At 48.3% G+C, this 15,987-nt stretch overlaps 1 protein-coding gene across 1 annotated transcript in view; it reads left to right on the top strand.

Annotated features, from left to right (window-relative positions):
* TENM4 (teneurin transmembrane protein 4) overlaps window positions 1-15,987 on the top strand; it is a 660,554-nt gene that overhangs the window by 323,585 nt on the left and 320,982 nt on the right.

The raw sequence follows: 15,987 nt of genomic DNA on the forward strand, positions 1-15,987 counted from the left end.
CTGCCGAATGTGGTGGGATAACTTAAAAGCTGAGGTTTTGCTTGAGCTTTCCGGTATCTGCAGATCTGGGGAAGTGTTGGGCGTTCTAGACTCCGTATTCTGCTCTCATCTCTGCAGCCTCTTGTCCCAAGGCCTCCTTTCTCTGGTGTAGGAAGGGGAGTCTGGTTTCAGAATTTTCCTCCGTACTCTTGGACCTGAGCGCCCTGCAGGCTGCTGCCGGGGGGAGTCCTTTCTCTCGTGCTTTGTGCCCCGCCAGTCACGGGGCTGCTGTGCAGACCCAAGTGTGCCCTGAGGAGGGTCCTACTGGAGTCTGGCAGTGAAGATTCAGGGAGGGTGGCAGAGACCAGGGACAGCCCCTCTGTCTGGGAGAAGCTTTTGCTTCTCAGAAGTCCAGTGAGGGGGTCTGCTGGTGCTTCCACCCCAGGGTGGGAAGGAGGGTGTGGGAAAGGCAGTCTGAATGAGAACCACAAGAGCCAAACCAGGCACCAGGGCACCCTACTGGTTTCCAGCTCTAACTTCAGAGTTGAAGGCTTAGGCAGATTAGCCTCTGAAAAGGATGTTCCAGCTGGGTTACAGAGGACACAGTTCCAGATTTGGGATCAGGCAGAAGACCAGGTGAAGTTATGGTCAGATGAGAAATGTATCTCCTTAAAGAGTCAGGTGCAGCAGAATTCCATATCCATTTTACCACTCCTCCCAGATAACTCAGAGGTTTTCCTAGGGAGCCTGTGCACCTGTCCGAGGGGTGGGGGAGATGCAGGTCCTGGATACTGGTTTGGCAGTGTTACCCTCCCTTGACCTCAAATCAGCCCTCTGAGAGGGCCAGTGAGCTCATCACCTGAAGGAGCTCCCCTCTCTGCAGTGGGGAGTCATCCACACACCCTCACCCACCTTCCCACCAAAGCCCAAGCTGAGCCAGCAGCCCCTCCTCTCCCCTCCGTCACCATGCACTGAACCATGACACCAACATGATATGTGAGGCCTGTACATTAGGAGATAGGATTCTTCTGTTCCATCACTGACCTGAGATGTGGTACCAGATAACTTGGATCCTTTCTCTGGACCGACCTCAGTTTCCTCATCTATAAAATAAGTGGTTTGAATGAAATCAGAATTTACTGTATTCTAAGAATATTAATAGTTCTTAGATGGGGGAGGAGAATTACTCTGTGGTCCAATAATGTAGGAAACACTGGGTTAAAGGAATTTAAGTCAGTTTCTTTGTGCAGGACTTTTCAGAGCTTTTAAAATAAGTTAATGTGCATGCTAATGGATAGATTACCAAGGAAGGATAGATGCAACATTCCCCAAATTGATCTGAGCATAGAACCCTTTATTCCCAGGGCATCTGCTGGGGACAGTGTTCTAATGAACACTTTTGGGGAATAACTGAGCTGAATGATCTACAGGTCCATTCAGATCTAGGATGCTATAATCTGAGTGCTTACATTAAGGTGACAGCGCACAAGAGGCAAATGATAACAATAACATTAATAGCTCATAGCAGCTGCTGATTAGCAGAACAAGCACAGTGTAAATGCTTTAGTTACATGATCTCATTGACTCCCCTACAACCCTTTGAGGTAGGTTTTATTATCCTCCCTCCCCAGTACAAAACAAGGAAACTGCAGCTCCAAGAGGTTAAGCAACCTGCATAAGTCACACAGCTAGCAAGATGGGACTTGAACCTGGGCCTGTGTGGCTCTAAAATCTTTGCTCTTGTCGCCCTAGTTATAGCAAATTTCTTCTATAGCCAAATACTTGGGTTGTTTATTGTTTTGAGGTCTTCTTGCCATGGTGACAAATGATCACTTTTCCATAAAGTCGTGACAGTGAGGTGCACACCACCCACGATATTGTATGTTCCCTGAGAGCTGAATTACTGCTGAATTAAGCCTCTGTTGGATGATAATGACATAGTCAACAAGCCTGAAGAGCCTCGGCTTTTGATAATGGGGACAGGGACGTGGCTGCCTGCTTCCCCTGGTTGTGCCACCCTCTCCTGATTACCCATTTCTGCACTGCCCACCACACTCCAAGCCTCACTGTACTCAGGGAAGGTGGGCATGCAAAGGAGGTGGGCACGGGGACCTAACAAAGAGCCCCTGGATTCCCCAAACCCAGACACCCCACGGGTACCCACACACTTGTCTACTTTCTCCCAGTTAGGAAGTTAGATTAAGAGCTTTGTTATCCTGGAGTCTAAATAATGACAATGACTCGTACTAACAGTAGATGAGCCATAGGAATGGCTCCCTTTCATCCCCTGATGAGGTTGACAGTGCTCGTGTTCACACCATTATCTCCTCAATTGACAGTTGAGGATGGGTTCAGAGAGGTGACGGGTACACAGGCCTCATCCAGTTGAGCTGGAGCCAGGCTCTCCTCCAGTCCTGGGTCTTTCTCTTCCTCTCTTCTCCCTGTCCCCCCACTCTTTAGTCTTCCTCCCATGATCCCCCTCTCTTTCTCTCATATTCATCCTACTGGCCCCAGTTCCCCTTTTTCTGTGATGAGAACTTAGGTCTTATGATCAGAACAGGGCTCAATTCCACAGGACATGTAAAGCAAACACATCACAGTGTGGCCACTTTTCAGGAGTAGAGAGAAGACACGCTGAGGGCATACTGTGTGTCAAGCTGGTGCGCATGTGTGATTGATTGCCTTGAATCCTCATGACAAAACCATGGTATTTCCATCACCCAGATTGGAGGACTGAGGCTCCAAAAAGGTCAACTGACCCACCAGAGATTGCACAGCCAGTGAGTCATCTAGTCGGCAAAGCTCGAATTTGAATTCATATCTCTCTGATCCTGTGGTCTGAGCCCTTTGCCCAGCTCCACTGGAATCAGTAAGAGTGTTGGACTCTCAACTGAGGTCATCAAAATGTGTAACCAAGATCTCAGAGCTCCTTTCCAGATGCAAATGCAAAGCATAATCCCCAGCAACTTCCAGCCACAGGAACCCGACTCCACCTCCACCCACGCCTGGCCTTGCATTAGTCAATAGTAATTGTCAACAGTATTGATAGCGGTGGAGGCTTTTGCTAAGGTCACAGTGATGCTGCGTGCAGCTGCCATCAATAATAACTTTTATGGGGTCCATTAAAGCCAATTTCTGCCCCCAAAGGTTAATGTCAGCAGCTTTTATGTCACTGCTTAATATCCAAAATAAATACAGAATTGACTGGGTAATGTAAACACAAATCTTCCTCTTCAGGGCCTCCAGGCAGCACCACCCCCCTGGCTTCTCCGGCTGAGTGGGGCCAGCAGTCTGGGAGACAGTGAGGAGGAGCCCGTATCATGCCAGGCACACAGTCGGCATTCAATAAATGTTGTCTAGAAAGCAAAAGTTGCAATGTGAGCTCCATTTCCAGCCACAGGGTCAAGTTGACACAGTGTCTCTGTTGTAGATTCAGTCTGTAATTTGTTTTATACTTACTCCAAGCTCCTTGAGTGTGCCAGGCATTGTTCTAGAATGGAGCATCTAGATGGATATCCTGTGATATGACAGCCTTGTGGCACAATCTATAACGGAGGGGTAGCAAGCAGTGTCACAGACTGGAAAGAACAGTGGGTCCAGAGTTAATGAGGACACCTGGCCTTAAATCCCAGCCATGCCGTGTCCCAGCTCGGAAACCTTGGGCAAGTCACCTCACCTCCCTGAGTCACGGTTTCCTAAGACAACATGCCAGTGGTTACCAAGGGCTGGGAGAGGGAAGAATGGAAGTGAGTGTTCAGTAGGTGCAGAGTTTCCGTTTGGGATGATGAAAAAGTTCTGGAGATGAGCTAGTGTGAATGCACTTAATGCCACTGAATTGTACACTTAAAATGGTGAAAACGATTATGTATGTTTTACCACAAGAACAACATCAACAAAAATGAGCATGTCTTCTTTTTTCCTTGCTGTGTTGCTGTGAGCTTATACTACGTTGATGAGGTGTCTGGTCTGGTCCTTAATTCATGCTAGCTATTAATATTAATTTTTTAAAGAGCTGTGGGATGACAGTGAAAGGAGCCATTCGTTTGGCCCTGGGAGTGCACAGGCTCAGTCTTTCATCGCTCTCAGGGTCTGCACCGGGGCCTGAAGGCCAAGCAGGCGGTCCCAGAGCATAAGGGGCTGAGAGGTGCTCCCGGGAGAGGTGACTGCACAGGCCCACGCGTGGAGCCGAAGAGGCATGGCGGGGCTGGAATAGTGGGATTCACCAGCGCTTCAGTCCCAGGGGCAAATTGAGAAATTCCCTTAGAAAAGAAACAATGAAACAGAATCACAGTTACCCCAAAATGATCAAGCAGCCTGGGGTGTCGAAAGGGAAGTTGTTGGTTAACCTAATTAAGCAGTCAGATTGCTTATTCAGAGTCAGGAGATTAGGTAGGTGAGCATCTCCAAAGCACAGTGGAAAGAAGCTCATTACCAAGTTAACTCAACTCATCCTCTACCCTCCCTGGCTCCATGCTCATGAGACTTGGTTTTAAAAATCTATGGGGCCCGGCTGGCGTGGCTCAGCTATTGAGCGTCGACCTATGATCCAGGAAATCGAGGTTCGATTCCCTGTCAGGGCACATGCCCGGGTTGCGGGCTTAATCCCCAGTCGGGGCCGTGCAAGAGGCAGCCGATCAATGACTCTCTCTCATCATTGATGTTTCTATCTCCCTCTCCCTTCCTCCCTCTGAAATCAATAGATATATTTTTTAAAAGTAAAAATCTATGGGTGATGTGGGGTAGGGGTGCATGCAGACCATTGCCCAGGGAGCCAGGGGAGGGTTCTGAGCTGAGGAGTGACAGGGTCTGACACTTGCACAGCATCATACCAGAAGCAGCACTGAGCTCTAGTGGCCTATGTTGAAGTAGAAGGCTGCTGCAGTCATCCTGGAGACAGGACAGGAGCACAGGCCAGGGACTCAGGCCAGGAGAAGAAATGGAGGCAGTGAGGATGGGATCAGTACCTGGTAAAAGGAACAAGCTGTCCCTTCCCTGCTGCACCACAGCGAGAAAGACCTCAGTACTCTTAGGTTCTGTGACCAAAACAGGCTCCCAGGGGAGGGCACACATCTGATTCTTCTCCTGGCCTCACAGCTTCTTGGCCAGTTGCAGAGTTCTTTAGCACTGGTCTGTCCCACGCCATATTCCACACTCTTCCCTTAGTTCATGGCCTGGGTCATGACCTACACCCCCTGCCCGTTCCTCCTACCATCCTGCATCCTGCTGCTGATCATCTTGGTTTCTGACCTTGCTGCCCAGCTCCCACTCCCAGCCTCGCAGTACCTCCCACACGAGGCACTTGGCACCATCTTTTTTCATTATAATCTGGGCTTCCCTTGGGCCATAATTCCAGTTCTTCCTTCTGTTCACCTGCCTCAAACGGCCTTGCTGAAGTTTGACCTGGGGCCTACTCTCCATAGCACCGCCTCTGCTGGAATTGCATGATCAGGGAGCTAGGATGTAACAGCCACTAGCACTGCTGTCCTCGTAGTTGGGAGAGGACTTGAAGAGGCCTGGCCTGGTTTAAATGGATCCCAAATCCATTCCTCACTGGTGAGCTCTGTTGCTCCCCCTGGTGGGCAAGTTCATACTAGTACCAGAGCACCCTGCTTCTGTACTGGGAGGGGGAAAAGAAGGGGAGATTCAAAGCTACACTAAATAAGGATAGATTGCATTCTTGAAACTAGGTTAGGACCTGCTGTGTGTGCACAGAGGTGCAGCAAACCAGTTTTGCTTTTAATTTGAGCCAACATGACTTTCAATTCCAGCAGAAGCAATGATGTGCACAATGTCAGGCTTCCTACCAGAAGACATTTGCACGGCATTTTTTTCCCCATCAGTGAGCTCAGCTTTGTCCAGGGAGAGCAACTCCTGGGCCTCTTTCAAATTCATCTAACCCAGGATGACTTTGGGAAAGAACAGAATAACCGGTGGAAAAATAGCTTTCTACCCTCAAGAGCCTAATTCCAGGGCTGGGTGTGTGGAGTCTGGGGATAAATCTGATTTCAATTTGGGGCTCTGTTACCAGTCGCAGTGTGACCTGGAGCAAGTCACTTCCTCTCTGGGCATGAGTTTCCCCATCAGCCTAACAGGGTCATTGGAATCAGGCAGCAAGATAACTCTGAAGGAGAATGGACTTTGGAGTCAAACTCAGAGTTCCAGCTCAGCCACTTAGGTACTGGGTGGTTTTGTGCAAATCGTTGAATCTCAGTGAGCCTTGCTTTCTTCATCCGCAGCATGGGAATGAATGCATGGCTACCTCCTAAAGTTGTAATGAGCACGAAAGGCGATTGTGCACCTGAAAGACCCAGGACTACATTTTCCTAACTGTGGGTCGTAACCAATCCTGAAATCGATGCTGTGGCTCAGCACCATGATTTGAAATAAATGGAATAAAGAAGAGCAGAATAGAGTACATATCTTGTGAATTTTTATTTTAGTGATACTTTACACACAGCACTTGTACTAGATCACCACATACCATGTATTTCTTATTGTGAGTTCAGTAAAAAAAAAAGAAAAAAAAGTTTAAAAGATGGTACTTGCTTATAGCAGGACCTTGAGAATGTTAATGTCTTTCCTTCAAGAGTCCCTCAGTCTAAGGATTCTATGATTCACGATGTCACCATCTTGTTTAAAATTATTGGCAGTATTTTTAGGGCCCCCTACTGAGAATGAGTGTATATCTATGCAGGGTCTCAGGAATCAGTCGAAAGAAGCTGGGCCCTGGGATCAGATGAACTTGGCCAAGGTCACACGGGTTATATAATGACAGGCCTGGAATTCCTGCTTTGTAGAACCTGGCCATCTCTTCCCCTCTCACCCCCAGTTCCTCCTGTATAAATGGCCATTGGGGTGACTGATGAGCCTTAGGTTAGTTAGGAGCTGTGAGGACAGCTGGGAAAGCGCCCTAAACAGGAGGAGCTGACCTAGGAGAATACAGAGTCTGGGAAAGTTATCATCTCAGTTCACGTAACCAGCTGAATCTCTCCACTTAGCACAAGGCAGTTGGAGAGGAATCCGGGGCAAATGTACCTGAGTACCACCTGCAACTAGGATGTCCCCCCAACCCTTGGATCCTTGTCACAAATTTAATTTCACACTCATCAACCCAGGCAGCTTGACCACGATGTGGAAATGACTCTCTTTCCTCTGACATTGGGCTGGGGGGAAGGCACGTGCAGCAAGGTGTGGGGAAGGGCTGCTGGAAGTTCGCATCGGTTCGTTACAGGTAGCACAGTGCCGGGAGGGTGACAGTGATCACCCATAGGCTCCCTGGAACCAGGCGCAGGGCAAACCTCACAAAATACCTTTTTCGAGAAGAGGTCTCAAAGAAGATCAGACCCTCCCCCACAGTCTTTCCAAGATGACAGGCCCAACTCCCTCTGATGGTGGGGAGCAGAAATGGTGAAGGAAAGGAGCACTGAACTATCAGTTGGAAGCTTTGGACCTGACTCGCAGCTGTGTGGACTGTATGGGAAATGAGCCTGTGGGGATGAAGAGGGCAGGTGAGGCCAGAGAGGACAGCTGGGCTCTGCCGTGGCAGGGGGTGGTTCTGAGCTGCTGATTCAAGAGTTCGGCCTGTTTTCTGAAGATCACAAGGATCCACAGAAAAGGTTTAAGCAGGGAGGCCAGAGATGGCAAATTCCTTCCCTGATTCAGCCGAGGACATCAGTCTCTAAGTGATGGTTTTCCCACTTCATCGATGATAAAATTGCCCCCTCCCCAACAGACACACTGTGGAGAGAACTGTGTCCCTCCTTAAATTCATACGTTGACACACTAATGGGGCCTTCAGGAGGTGATAGGGTGTGTCCTCAGGGTGGGATTAGTGCCTTTATGGGAAGAAGAAGGGGGAGAGAGCAGCCTCTCTTTACTCCCCAGGACCCAACCATGCTGGCACCCTCCAGAACTATGAGAAATGGATTTCTGTTATGTAAGCCGCCCAGCCTGTAGTATTTTGTTATGGCTGCCCAAGACAGACCCCAGAAACTTAAGTAACTTACCAGCCAGGAAGCCACAACACTGATACGTAACACAGACTGGGCTATTGCAATCCAAAGCTCTTACTCCGGCCACATCGCCTCATGGAGCCAGCAATGCAAAACTGCTTGAGTGAGCGACTGCCAATGCTTTTGTGGGTTAAAAAGGTGCCAAGATGCCAGACTATCCCCTCAAAAAATAACAGTAACTCACATTTATAAGCACAGATTCTGGTGCCAGACTATCTGGGTTTGAACCCTAGCTTTTCCACTCGCTAACTGTATTACCTTGTATTACACAAGGCATGTTTCTTAATATGTCCATGCCTCAGTTTCCTAACCTATAAGATGGGGCTAATTCTACTATCTGCCTCCTAGTGTAGTTTAAGAATTAAATGAGCTCAGAGAGTTAAAGCACTTAGAATGGTGCCTGGCACATAGGAAGTGCTACACAAGCACATGCTGTTGTTATTATTATTAATTGTACAGCACCTTGTGATTTACAAGGTGTTTTCACATCCCATTTAACATTTGCAGCAACCTTTGGGGTAGACATCAGTCTTTTCATTGTTTGGAAGTGCTCTGAGATCACACAGCTGGCAGTGGGGGAGGCGGGATTCAGCCCGGGTCCCTCTGACCCTGCACCACACTGTCTGTAATTTCATCTGGCAGCCGGTTAGCCTGGCTCTCTCTGCCAGAGATGACCCCCAGCCAGCAGGGCCCAGTGTGAAAAGACTCCAGCCGGCCTGATTTTCCTCAGGCCAGTTCCTCCCAGTCTGCCTGGGAGAAGGATCTCAGCCCAAGCTATCTGTTCAGGAAGAAACTTCCCTTCAAATAAAGAGCCAAACTCTTTAAGTTTCGAACCCTGAAAAGGACTTTTCCTTACACTGCTGCTCAGCAGCCAGGCTCCCAAATGAGTTTGCTGCGCTCTGCTTTGAGGGACCTTAACTACAAAACAAATTGCTTTCCTGAGTGTGCCTCCAAGAAGGAAATCACCGAATGGAGCAAACCGGTTTCAAAGTGTGGTGCAAACCGAGGGAAATTGTTTGCTGTTCCACTTGCTTCGAAGGATGGAAGGAGGAGAGAGGAGCCATCCTGGGTGTGAAGTGGGCTGTGAAAATGCAGAGGAAGGCTCTTCAAGCAGGTGCCAAAGGGGCTCAGGCAGAAGCTAGCACATTCCAAGTGAAGCTGGTGGGGCCCCTCTCCCACCCTGCTGCCTCGTGCCTCATGCGATGACCAAAAGGGAGAAGCTGCTTAAGCCCAAAGGATGCACCCTTCTTTCCACCTGCATTCACAGCTTTCAATACTTCATCACCTCGGCCCTAGAGTTAGCAGTGCTAAAAGATGCATTTTATTTGGAGAAAATAATGTGTCATTTTTTACCCCAGGTAAATTTAAAAAGCTCTTCAAGAGTCTACTCTGGTATTGGGCCACTATTATTCACATTTAGGGAGTGTGTAATAGCTCACAGTTTCCTTTAGCGCCCAACATTTCATAAATTATCACATCAGCTCCCCGGTCCAGGGCACCCGAGCCCACACCTTGACTTTGAATGGATCATCACACTGGAGACGGCAGGGGGCGGGGAGTGTCGGGTTTAAGGCTCAGTGAGTCACTAGCAGGACTCACTGGACTCAGCGTATAGTGGGACGCAGAGTAAGATTTATCATCAGAGCAAGAGGATACAGAGCAAACCAGCACAGGGAAAAGGCACAGAGGGCAGAGTTCGGAGGAAGCCAGGCCCAGCTCCCCAGAGTCCTCTCCTGCAGGCACTCGGGATGCCCCCAATTCCTCCAGCAGAGCCATGATGCAAATACTGTCCACCAGGGAAACTCAAGAGAGACCGGTGCCCAAAGATTTTATCAGGGGTCTGGTCCCAGAGGTACCTCTGCCTAGAATATGCCAAAATCCCAGAATCTCAGAAGGAAAGCAGGTAGTCAGCACAAACCTCATTATTGCACACACAGTCTAGGCACAGTGAGCCACTCTTACCATTCAGGGAAAGTTTTATGTCAGGTAAGGAGCTGTTTCCCAGCCAAGTTCCCAGATGCCAGCCAAGAGCCAGGCTTTCTCAGGTGGCAGTCCAGGCCCGCTAGGTGGACTCCCTCCTGCACGAGCCTCTTGAACTGTCCTGTTTAACCCTGGTGAGCAACCCTAGGAACTACCAGTGGATACCTCTCAGCTATGTAGCCCTTTCTCCTCTCTGTCTTGCATGTGGTAACTCTTATAAAGTGATTATAAACTTCGCCTGTAAGAAATTGCCTGAGAAAGAAAGCTCACCGTTAGTGCTGGTGATAAAGGAGAGAAAATGAAATGATGACTCTTACGCAGGCAAAAGAAGAACATTTTAAATGATCTGACAGTGGTGCGGTGCTCCTGGTCTATGGTGGTGATGATGAATTGGGGTTGGGGGCAGGAGACTAAATGACTGAGCAGGTGCTGCAGACATGTGGCCATTCATTCAGCAACATTCGGCAGCACTGGGCCGAGGGATGCTGAGCTGGAGCAGGCCTCGGTGCTGGCCCCAGGGCTCACGGCATACAGCAGGCATGCTCGTGCCTGGATTCTGCAGTGTCGGGTGAGTGCTGTGAACGGCCCTGGGCGGCCAGCAGTCGGAGCAACTGAATAAAGTGATTCCCAAGACCCCCATCCAGGGAGAGCTGGGACAGGGCCACAGGAAGGAGAGTGTCTACCACAGTGGCCTCTCACTCCTACCAGTTCTGGAACATAATTTTCAGGAGTCCCAATGGCAAAGAGGAGGCTGTGGGTCGAGTATGTCTGTTTGGTACAGAAAGTAAGATAGGGGAGAAAGCTTTAGCTGGTAGACTGATGTGGAAAAGTCTCAGAGCTCCCTGTACTCTAAATCAGTCTCTCTGCTGGGACAGGGTAACAGCAAAACCCTGTAATGCCCTGCAGCCAGAGCCACCAGGAGCTCATCTGTAGCTGAACAAAGGTGGGTTCATTGACTCCTTCCAGTGAGGCTGGACAACGCACACCACGGGGAGGACATCGGTGTTTCCGTAAAGGGTGTTAGAAAAGAGACTCAGGATTTTGACCTGTGTTAGGTGATTTGGAGATGGGTTCAAGGAAGTGGAACTTGGCCCTGGATTGGACGCTGTCAGGAAGCAGGGGTTATTCTGTGCCTGGGTGTCTTAATAAATCTTACACAGAAGGCAGGAGGAATGAAGAGAGGGCTAAGGTTGTCATTGAAAAGGCAGGATAGGGGGATAGCTGGTCACTTTGTGCTTTGGGCAGTGTTCTTGTCATTTTCCGAGTTCAGACATGGTTGCCAAGTGGCCTGGCCTTTGTCTTCATGCATTACGGCCACCGGGTCGCCTGCCTGCCCAAAGCTGGTATGTGAAATGGCTTCAATTCTGTAGGAGAAGCCACGGCCTGGCTGTGAGTGCCAGGCCCATTCCTGGCCGTGGGGAACTGCTTCTCCCTCCCTCATCCTTAGCCAAAGACAAAGGATCAGGCCCAAGCTCCCAGGTGACAGCTGGCTTCAGGGCCTCTGTGACCTGTACCCATGATAAATCTCAGTGTCCTGAAAAAAACAACAATGAAAAAAACGTATTTAATAATAAGTACTATTATGTTAATTAAGTTCTATTAAATAATTTTTAAATAATATAGACTCAATAGATAATAAAAGTTATTGACTATTTATTGTAGGGCAGGCCTCCTACGAACCTCTTTCAGGACATAATCTCATTTAATCCTCTTAATACCTCGTCAAGATTAGTATTTTGATTTTTTTTTTTCCAGATAAGGAAATAAAAATACAGGTTAAGTGACTTCCATAAGGCCATTTATCTAATAAGTGGTAGAGGGCCGGATTCACACACCGTCTGCCCGACTCCAAAGCCTATGCGTTTCCCACTGCCCCTGGCCTCACGGACATGTAGGTACATGCGGTCACTAAAGAGATGGCATATGGTTGAGACTGGTCTTGGTCCAGAGAGCATGACAGCTCTGAGACCAATCCAAAGTGTGTCTAGAAACAGGGAATTTTGGGGACCACAAATATGGGCCCCAGAAGCCCGGGCCCTGGCAGGGTATGGTGGTTCCTGGGAGCTGCTGCTGTAGCTCTAGCAAAGTGAACCTACTTTGGCATCCCCAGGAGGGAGGGTGAGCCAGATCTATTTTTCGTTCCTGCTCAGTTGGCTAATTAATATTAAAAAGAGCTGCCCCTTATTGATTAACTTTGCCTTCCACTACAACGATGTCTTAATAGAAACTCAATATCTCTAACTCAGAAGCTGGGGTGAATCTTTTAGGTAGCAGTGATGGTTAACCTTGCCACCCCCTTCTGAGCTTCCGCAGGGTTAATGTTGGGTGAGGGGCGGGAATCGAAGACCTGTTTAAACTGGTCCCTTGGCTAGAGGCATTATTTTTCTTTCCATGGTCCATTTTGTATTTGTCTAGAAAGGTTTTCACAGATCTATGTAGCTCTAGGCAAGACTGTGGTTTATTTATCTGTCTCAGCATAATCAAGACCTGACACATGAAATTCTGCAAATATGTATCACTTAGGAAGGGTGTTCATTGCGTCCTGATGAATGAACATGCCCATTCTGCTCATTCATGAGGCTTAGAAAGAGCAGGAGGGAGAAGGGAACTAACTTTACTACTGGATGCTGCATTTGCTTCCTAAGGCTGCTGTAACAAAGGACCATAAACTGGGTGCCTTAAAACAACAGAAATTTGTTTCACAGTTCTGGAGGTTACAAGTCCAAAATCAAAGTATCGCTGGGGCCACGCTGCCTCTGACCTGCAGGAGAGCCCTTCCTTGCCGCTTCCGAGCTCCTGATGGGCTGCTGGCAGTCACTGGCACTCCTTGGCTTGTAGCTGCATCGCTCCAATCTCTGCCTTCTTTATCATCTCGTGTTGTCCCTGTATGTCCCTGTCTTCACATGGCACTTTCCTTATAAGGATATCAGTCATATTGAATTAGGGGACCATCCTACTGCACTTTGACCTCATCTTAACTAACTACGTCTCTAATGAGCCTATTTCCAAGTAAGGTCACATTTGAGGTCCTGGGGGTTAGAACTTGTCTTAGTGTGTTCGGGCTGCTATAACAAAAATCCTATAGACAGGTGCCTTAAACAACAAACACTTACTGCTCATAGTTCTGGAGGCTGGAAGTCCAAGATCAAAGTACTGGCAGACTCAGTGTCTGGTGAGGTCTGCTCCCTGCTTCTTTGCACTTGGTCCTCACATAGCAGAAGGGGTGACCGAGCTCTCCGGGGTCTCTTCTATAAGGGCATTAATCTCATTCATGAAGGCTCCATAGTCATGACCTAATCACCTCCCAGATGCTCTACCTCCTAATCCCATCACCATGGGGGTGAGGATTTCAACATATGAATTTGAGGGACACACATTCAGTCTGTAGCAGACTTCAACATCTGTTTTGTGGTGCAAGTCAATTCAGTACATAACAGTTGCCTCTTTGGTTCCAGCCACTATCCTAGGCACTTTGTCTCCTGCCCCTTGCCCCCACCAGCACCACCACCAGAAGCCTGTGACTCTCCACGCCAGACTGCAGGGCCCTGGTCCTGACTGTGGCCTCCCCTCCCTCCCTCTGACACACACCACCTCACGGCCAAGCAAGCCAGCTCAGGGCACCCAATCTCAGGCCCCTTCTAAGGGAGTGAGCCCCTTCACGGGAGACATGGATGCCACAGAGAAGATTCCTGCCTGAGACCGTGTGGGTGACCTTGTGGCCTTGCCTATAACAGCAGGGCTGTAAGTGTGTGTGTGTGTGTGTGTGCACGCATGCGGGTGCTCAAGCAAGTATGTGGCTAAGTGCTGATTTGAGGGGGGGTTAGGAATGCATGTGCAGGTATGGTTCAAATGTAAAATGTACTTGACAGAATATGAGTTTGACTGTATGACAGTGTCATTATGTTAAAGGAGGAATAAATGTGTGACAGGGTGTGGAGAGCACCCAAATAAGTGTATGGGTTTGGTTGTACATGCAGGTGTTTGTGTGCGTCTGTGCAGAAGTGAGGGAGTGGACGGTGATTTCTGCCAAATACCTGTTGTGTTTTAGACTCGGGCAGCAAGCAGAGGTGAAGTCTTTCCTTCCATTAAGATGGGGAAGAAAGGCTTGGTGGGCCTTTTTTAAACTTAAAAAAAAAGAAAGAAAATAGGCATCATCCAGTTAGTGGTTGTTAATTAGGAACAGGTCCCAGAGAAGCTGCTTCTGCAGCAGCACCAATAAATCACTCATTAACTGTCCATGGCTGCCTGCCTCTGAGCCTGGCTTCTCTGCAGCTGGAGCTCCATTGGCAGCCAGGCCAGGGCCTACCCACTGTGCATTTATCCACATGTGGGGTTGTGTCTCTCTCGGACCCCTCCTTCGAAGAGCATCCCCCGGATGCACTAGGCAGAACAGATACCGAGCCCCCATTCACTGATTCATGGACTGAACTCCACCACCATCCCACCCCTCTGACCTCGTTAACCTCATCTCTCACCATTCTTCATTGATTCAGGTTTCAAATCCAGTGTTCCCTATTCATAGCCTCTTTCACAGCTTTGCACGTGCCTGATAGAGCTGTTACCATGCATCTACTTGTGTCTCATACAGAGGCGAGCATACAGTGGGTACTCGGGAAATAAATTCTTGCTTGACTGGCCAACTTTCTCCACAAGCAATGCTTTAAAGTATTGAATTTAGCTGAAACCACCATAGGCTTTCCCACAGGAGGTGAGAAAGGGAGTAACTGCTTAATGAACATGGGGTGGTTGGGTTTTTTTGGAGGTAGGGTGATAAAAATGTTCTAGAATAAATAGTAGTAATGACTGTACAACATTGGGAATTTACAAAATACCACTGAATTGTACACTTTAAAAGGGTTTAAATGGTAAATTTTATGTATATTTTTCTATAATAAAAAAATTACTTTAAAAAGTTAAAAACCAACCTAGAGCACCTATTCCTCCATCCCTTCAGCACACGTTTACTGAGTGCATCTATAGAATCAGGCCCCAGGATCAGGGGATGCCGCAGATAGACGTTTCCTGTTTGAACACAGTCATCTTGTAATCCTTAAAACACTGGCAGGTTGCTGTTTTTCCCCCTACTTTATGCACAAGCAAACTAAGAATCACAGAGGCAGGGGACTTGCCCAAAGTCATGGAGCTCCAAAGTGGTCGACTAGGATGTGAATCTGAGTCAGTCTCCTGCAAGCTCATCCTGCTTCCATGTGCTTCCTCCAAGTTTCAGGCCTGGTGCTCACCAGCTAATTCAACAATAGCATAGCTAGAGACTGAAGAACTGTGTGGATGGCAAACGAGACATTGCCAAGGACAATTCCCCCACTGCCTTCTTTGGTGGAGGGCCCTGCCATCTCTCCTCCCCAGGTTCCAGACAATGAAGGCCCCCCGCCCCACTCCATCCTCAGCACTGCCAGCATGCTGATCTTTCTAATCTGATTAGCTAGATGCTCTCTGCTGGATGTTTGTATTAGTGCCCGACCTTCTTGCTAAGCAGTAATTTCAGGAGCCTGTGACTTTGGAATGACATTCTTTATGTTGGTGTTTATTTTTGAAAGTTTATAAAATCAATCCAAACCCCACAGCCTCTGATTTTGAGCTTAACTGAAATGTGTTGAAAGATTTAAGGATAGTTACTGAATTTTTTTCCCCATGTGTAAAAAGATATTTGGTCTAATGAGGACATTCTTTAACCTGGTGGTGGGGAGTGTTAGAATGAGAAGCCTTTGGTTCAGGGAGCTTAGGAATCCCTATCTTTGGGGGCCAGGTCCAGATGTAACCCTGCAAGCATGAAGTTCAAAGTCAGATTATGGATTGGTGGAAAACTATGCCATGGTGCCCTTCTTCCAGACACTGAGGCATAAGCCGGGATCTGCATGTAGTTCTGTTTGGTCTCAGTACAGAGATACTTCAGAAAGAGGAATCAAAAGGTTAAATCCTGCCTCTGGAGCCAAATGGCGATGAGAAGAGCAGGGTAAAGAGGGGTGTGGGGGTGCTTATTATAGGCTCTCTTCTTTTG

The sequence above is a fragment of the Miniopterus natalensis genome, chromosome 11 (assembly GCF_054644295.1).
Source record: "Miniopterus natalensis isolate mMinNat1 chromosome 11, mMinNat1.hap1, whole genome shotgun sequence".
Taxonomy (NCBI): Eukaryota; Metazoa; Chordata; class Mammalia; order Chiroptera; family Miniopteridae; genus Miniopterus; species Miniopterus natalensis.